This window comes from Sus scrofa, chromosome 12, assembly GCF_054392235.1.
Source record: "Sus scrofa isolate SSC_HxYL_T2T_F1_AM1 chromosome 12, Sscrofa_HxYL_maternal_Yorkshire_Landrace_v2.0, whole genome shotgun sequence".
In the NCBI taxonomy this organism is placed as follows: domain Eukaryota; kingdom Metazoa; phylum Chordata; class Mammalia; order Artiodactyla; family Suidae; genus Sus; species Sus scrofa.
Genome location: NC_139394.1, coordinates 58,747,532 through 58,753,749, shown reverse-complemented (window position 1 = coordinate 58,753,749; position 6,218 = coordinate 58,747,532). Strand labels below are relative to the sequence as shown.

The 6,218-nt window shown below is 49.1% G+C and overlaps 1 long non-coding RNA gene across 1 annotated transcript in view; it reads right to left on the bottom strand.

Moving 5' to 3' along the window:
• The window catches only part of LOC146398395 (uncharacterized), a 228,987-nt gene that overhangs the window by 186,801 nt on the left and 35,968 nt on the right, over positions 1-6,218 (bottom strand). The gene's annotated exons all lie outside the window — the stretch shown is intronic.

Genomic DNA, 6,218 nt, shown 5'->3' with positions numbered 1-6,218 from the left:
GTTGCAACATGAGTATCTAGATGGTTTTTTTGTTTTGTTTTGTTTTGTTTGTTTTGGGTCTTTTTAGGGCCGCACCTACGGCATATGGATGTTCCCAGGCTAGGGATTGAATCAGAACTGTAGCTGCCATCCTACACCATAGCCACAGCCACAGGGGATCCGAGCCGCATGTGCTACCTACACCACAGCTCACTGGCAACGCTGGATCCTTAACTCACTGAGTGAGGTCAGGGATGGAACCTGCTTCCTCATGGACATTAGTCAAGCTCATTACTGCTGAGCCACTATGGGAACTCCTTTTTTTTTTTTTTTTCTATCTCAGTAGGGTGAATTTCGGAATCCAGGGGACCACACAGGCCCTCAGAAATTCTGGATGTCATCTATTTCCCACCCAAAAATGAGCAAGAGAATGCTCATCCTGAGGCCATCCATTCATAGGGTTCCAAGTGCCAGTCATATCTCTGGACCCTAACAGTTTTGTGACACTGGGGCCAAAGAGCACATATTCTTTAGTCCCTTTACTTACCAGGCCTCAAGTGAAGGGCTGGAGCTACAAAAGCTATTAGGATACAGCTCCTGCCTCACCAGGAGTATACAAAGAACAGTGGAGGACACCTGGAGTCTTAAAGGTTGATTCCAAATTCACCAGGGTATCCTAGGGGTGTTCTAGCCAAGGGGAACATCAGAAGCAAAGACTTGGAGTTCCCATCATGGCTCAGTGCTAATGAATCTGGCTAGTATCCATGAGGACACAGGTTCGATCCCCGGCCTCTGGCAACTCCCAGTTTTGACTCCTCAACAGTCACGTGCCCTCCTGCATCTCACACCTGTTTCTCAGCAACTGCTCCAGAAGTAGTGGGAAGAGGTCATTTGAACATGGTCAAATGGGACAGGTGGTGTATGGTGGCAAACATCTCCCTGGTTGCCCTCCCTGAGTCTGGGAGCCCGAGTTGGGGGTTGGTCCCATCACAGCTCTTCAGTATCTAATAGATCCACACGGGGAGGCAGAGTCCACCACATCCTCAAGGATGAGGATGCGTTTCCTTGGGCCGCAACCCAGGCTAGGATCCCTGTGTCTTTAACCCAGTGGGAGTGCCCCCCCTTCCTTGAACCTCTAGAAGGAAATCCATTGGAAATCCATGGGGCCCAAGCCTCCCAAAGTGCCACATCGTTTAGCTCTTTTCATCTGCTTTGTTTAGCCAAGCCTTTTCCCCCTAACCTTCCCCAGGTGAGGTGTTTGGGAGTGGGAAGGGCTGTCTGTATAACACTGGGAAAGGATCTAGGGGAGAGAAGAATTTGCTTTGCTATGTCTATGAAGACAGGATCTGCAGAGCTAGGACTCAGTGGTAAGAACAGGCTGACTCCTGAGTCCTTTCTGTTGCCCTGGATACCTTCCCAGGGGCATCCCAGGGATGCTCCAGCGACTTGAACACTGGGAAACCACTCAGCTGGTGAGACTATAAGGTTAGTGGTACCCTTCTTTCTCAGCCTCCTCTTTCTGCCAGTCCTGTTGATGCTGGCTGACCAGGGCTCTACTCGCTCCTCCTGGGTAACCTTCCCCACACATAGACCAGGGCCTCCCAAATCTTCCTCTCCACCCCAGACCTCTTCTGACTTATTGGAAACCTCCAATCCAACATGTCCTAAGCAAAGCAACTCATCTTCCTCCCATCCACACCCCACCTCCGGTGTTCCTATCACGGTTAATGAAATTACCCTACCTAGTGGTCCAAGTAAGAAGTCTGGGCTTCAGCATTGGTTCCCCTCTCTCTCTCTTCCCTTCATAGCCAGTTTCTGGTGGTTCTACCTTCTGATGTCTCTTAAATCCTTCCATCTATCTCCATCTCCACTGCCCCCATCCTAGTCCTGGCCAGCAGTGTTTCTTCCTGGAAGATACAAAGCCCTCTTGTGGGACGCCTGACATCTCCTGTCTCCCTTCTCTGCAGCTGCTGTCATTATGTCCCTCACCCATATGACCCCTTCGGGTGGGGTGGTTTCCCCTTGCTCTTAGGATAAGGTCCAGATTCCTTGACATGCTCTATTAGGCCCTTAACAGTGCCTGTCCCACTGTACTTACCCTTCCAGACAGACTCACCTTTGTTCAGTGCTTTAATTCACCTTGTTGTTGGCCTCTGAGGCTTTGCAAATATCCTCGGCTTTCATAGCATGCCCTCCCTCCCTCCCCTTTTCTGTAGCAAGTGGCTAATCATCTTTCAGGTCTTAGCTAATCCTGGGAATCCTTCCCTGATCCCGAAGATCTGGGCCGCATCCCCCTCTGTGAGCTCGCACTGGTGCCCTGATCCTGCTTCAAAAGATGCTTATAGAAATTGCATGTTGCCCATGTGTCCCCCTCAGTGTGTGCACCTGCCCAGGCAGGAGGCCCCCTGACAGTTTTTTTTACCTGAGTGGCAGATTGGGCAGAGCTCTCTATTTCACACCCTTTGTCCCCTTCTGTAGCCACGGGCTACTCCTCCAGCCTGACCAGGCTGATGAAGTCGCACAAAGCCACCACTCCTAGGGGAAAATAGTCCACAGTCACAGGCACTCCTCCTGGGCAGCTCACACAGGAAGGTCTTTCCTCAAGCCCAAGACAGGTCATGACCCCAGGAGGTGCCCGAGGCTCCACCATCTGGCTGTTTGCTGTCTAATGACAGCCTGAGGATTTCTGATTTCTGCCCCAGGGCGTGGAGTGCAGCAGGTGCTGGGGAAATAAATACAGCTTGTGGGACCCTGGGCCGCTGAAGGCTCTGCTGCTGTGGGAGATATGCTCTCACAAATATCTGATGCTCACCTACTTTTCCCCTTCTTTTATTTATTTTCTTTTTTTATGGCCGCACTGAGGCATATGGAAGTTCCTAGGCCGGGGATTGATTCTGAGCTACAGCTGAGGCAACACTGGATCCTTTAACCCATTGCACCCAGCCCAGTATAGAACCCAAACCTCTGCAGTGACCTGCGCCTCTACAGTCTGCACCACAGACTGAAACTCCTCCTTTTTCTTTCTTTCTTTCTTTCTTTCTTTTTTTTTTTTTTTTTTTTTTTTTTTGCTTTTTAGGGCTGAACCCGAGGCATATGGAAGTTCCCAGGCTAGGGGTCAAATCGGAGCTACAGCTGTCACTTGACACCACAACCACAGCAACGTGAGACCCGAACCACGTCTGTGACCTACACCACAGCTCATGGCAATGCCAGATTCTTAATCCACCAAGCGAGGCCAGGGACCGAACCTGCGTCCTCATGGATACTAATCAGATTCGTTTCCACTGAGCCACAACGAGAAATCCATTTTTCCCTTTCTATCCCCCTAGTCCCAGGCGTTGTTTGGAGGGATGCCCAGGGGTGCACTGGCCTGCTGGAGAGGCTGGGAGCTTCTCTGGAGAAAGTGGCCTTTTCCCATCTGAACCTCTGCACATGTGCCGCCCTAGCGGCACCCCATGACCTGCTCTGCAGAAGCCCTCCTACCAGTACAGGGTGAATGCACACTCATTTCAGTGCTGTGTATTTTTCTGTGAAATTAAAGTGCTCTCTTGATTGCCAAGCAGGTGTTAAATTAAGACCCAAGACCAGACATACTGGTTCTCCCCGTCTCTCCACCCCCCGCCCCAAAACATGCACACAGTGTCCTTTATTTGATCCAATGACAAGAGCTTATAATTTTGACTAACTGGAGAAATGAAGTAAAAAGGGAAAATGCTCGAGGGCTTGCGAGCAAAGCCACCCACAAGCCCAATTTACTAAGTTTACCCTTCAATTAAGGAAAACAAGGTGTGTCCGCCTTCATTAACTTTTTTTAAGGCCACACCTGCAGCATGTGGACTTTCTCAGATGAGGGGTCGAACTGGATGCAGTTGCGGTCTATGCCATAGCCACCAAAACTCCAGATCTGAGACACACCTGCAACGCATGCCCCACCTCACGGCAACACCAGATCTTTAACCCACTAAGTGATACCAGGAATCAAACCTGCATCCTCGTGGACACATGACAGGTTCTTAACTTACTAAACCACAAGGGTAACTCCCAACATTTATTAATTTTAACCTTCACATTTATTCATTTGTTCAGTATTTACTTATTGGGTACCTTGTAGGGACAGACACCACGCTAGGTGGTAGGATAAAAAGGAGGGCAAAAATGGACTTCCTGCTCCCATGCAGGTTACAGTCTACTGAGGATCAATAAACACACAGTTTACAGTTCCTGTTGTGGCTCAGCGGTAATGAACCTGACTAGTAACGGGGATCCCTGGCACTGCTCAGTGGGTTAAGGATCTGGCATTGCTATGAGCTGTAGTGTAGGTGGAAGACAGCTCGGATCTGGCGTTGCTGTGGTATAGGCCAGCAGCTCCGATCCAACTCCCTAGTGTGGGAACTTCCATGTGTCCTAAGAAGACAAGGGGAAAAAAAAGAATAAACAAACAAAAAGAAACACACAGGAGTTCCTATTGTGGCTCAGAAGAAACAAACCTGACTAGTATCCGTAGGACGCAGTTTCAATCCCTGGCCTTGCTCAGTGGGTTATGGATCCAGTGTTGCCATGAGCCGTGGTGTAGGTTGCAGACGTGGCTTGGATCCCACGTTGGCTATGGCTGTGGTGTAGGCCAGCAGCTATAGCTCCAATTTGACCCCTAGCCTGGGAACCTCTATATTCTGCAGGTGCAGCCCTAAAAAGACAAAAAAATAAAATAAAGTAAGTATAATATTCTCAAAAGAAAAGGGAGAATAAAAAAAAAAAAAAAAGAACACACAGTTCAATGTAGATTGCAATGGTGAAAAGAATTACAACAGGCACTTGGTCTAGAAAGGGAGGTTCGTGATACTACGGTAAGAGCCTCCAGGGTCTAACAAAGAATTTGATCAGAGAGCTGTTGGCTGATGAGACCCAAAAGAAGGATTTTTTAGGTTTGAACTTTATTATAAGTGGTCCTGTTTGAGGCCTCGGTGTCATAAGCTGAGGTCACCGTGCCCTCCCATTACTCTTGCTCTCTGTTTCTCATTGCCCATAGATGGGTGACAATGAATTTATAATGAGACAATCTGCCCTGCTGTCTGGCGTTCTCTGAGAAAGCCGATGGGTTGGGATTTTGTCCAGCGGGAATGAGGGAAAGATACGGGGTGAAGTGGAAGGGCGTGGGAAAGACGTTGGCTAAGAAGAAGAGGAAAGAAATGGACCGGAGGACAGACGTTACTGAGCTGGAGAGCCGGGTGACATTGAGAGCTGAGTACTGAGGATGAAGATGCAAGATGGAAGGAAGGGAGTTATGCCAGAGGCAGGGTGCTTGAGTGAGGCTGGAAAGGAAGCAGAACTGGGTCATGACAAAATGCCATGGCTCAGGGGGAAGACAGGAAGCCACGGGAGAAAAGATCAGGTTATTACATGGGTATCAACATGGATCAGGATCATAGGAGGGACTGAGGTGGCAAGACGATGAACAAGGGACAAATGCCCTTGAAGAAGGAGGGGGTGTTAGGAAGGGTTGAATAGAATTAGCTGGGGCTCCAAGTGACAGAAACCACCAAAACAGGGCTTAAATGAGAGAGGTTTGTCTCCACACTTATGACATCCAGTGACAGCCTGTCTGGAACGCACACGTACTCCTCAATGTCAAGAGACCCAGTCTCCTTTTTATCTTGTTACTCTGCTCTGCATGGTGACAATTCCTAAAGGCTACCTCATGGACCAATATGGTGCTTGAGTTCCAGCTATCACATCTTCATTCCAGATAGCTGGAAGCAAGAATGGGTGACGAGAAGCATGCACCCCTTCTTTTAAGAACACTTGCACATTCTGTACCTCATTTTCTCTTCTGTCAATCAGAATTTAGTCACAGCTGAAGGGCAACTAGATGTCATCTTTATTTTGAGCAGCCACAACCTCTGCTAAAATCCTGGAGGCTCTTATTGCATTTCTAGAAAGGGAAATCAGATATTGAGGAACAACTAGTATCCCCTTCCACGGGGAGTGAGGCGGGGGGAGTCAGCAGAACACAGAGGAGGGTGAAGGTGGTACAGAACGGCAGGAAGCTAGAATGGCAAGATTTTCTTCAAAGGGAGTGGAGTGGAGAAGAATCTGGGAGTGGTTCAGAGAGGAGCCAACCCCCAACTCCCTTGCCTGAGGCTGTGAATAGATTTCACAGCAGGTGATTTCCCGTGAAGGCAGAGAGGCAAAGAACAGCTAGCCTGCAAAGTTTCGGAGGGATGGGGAGGGAGCTAAGAGCT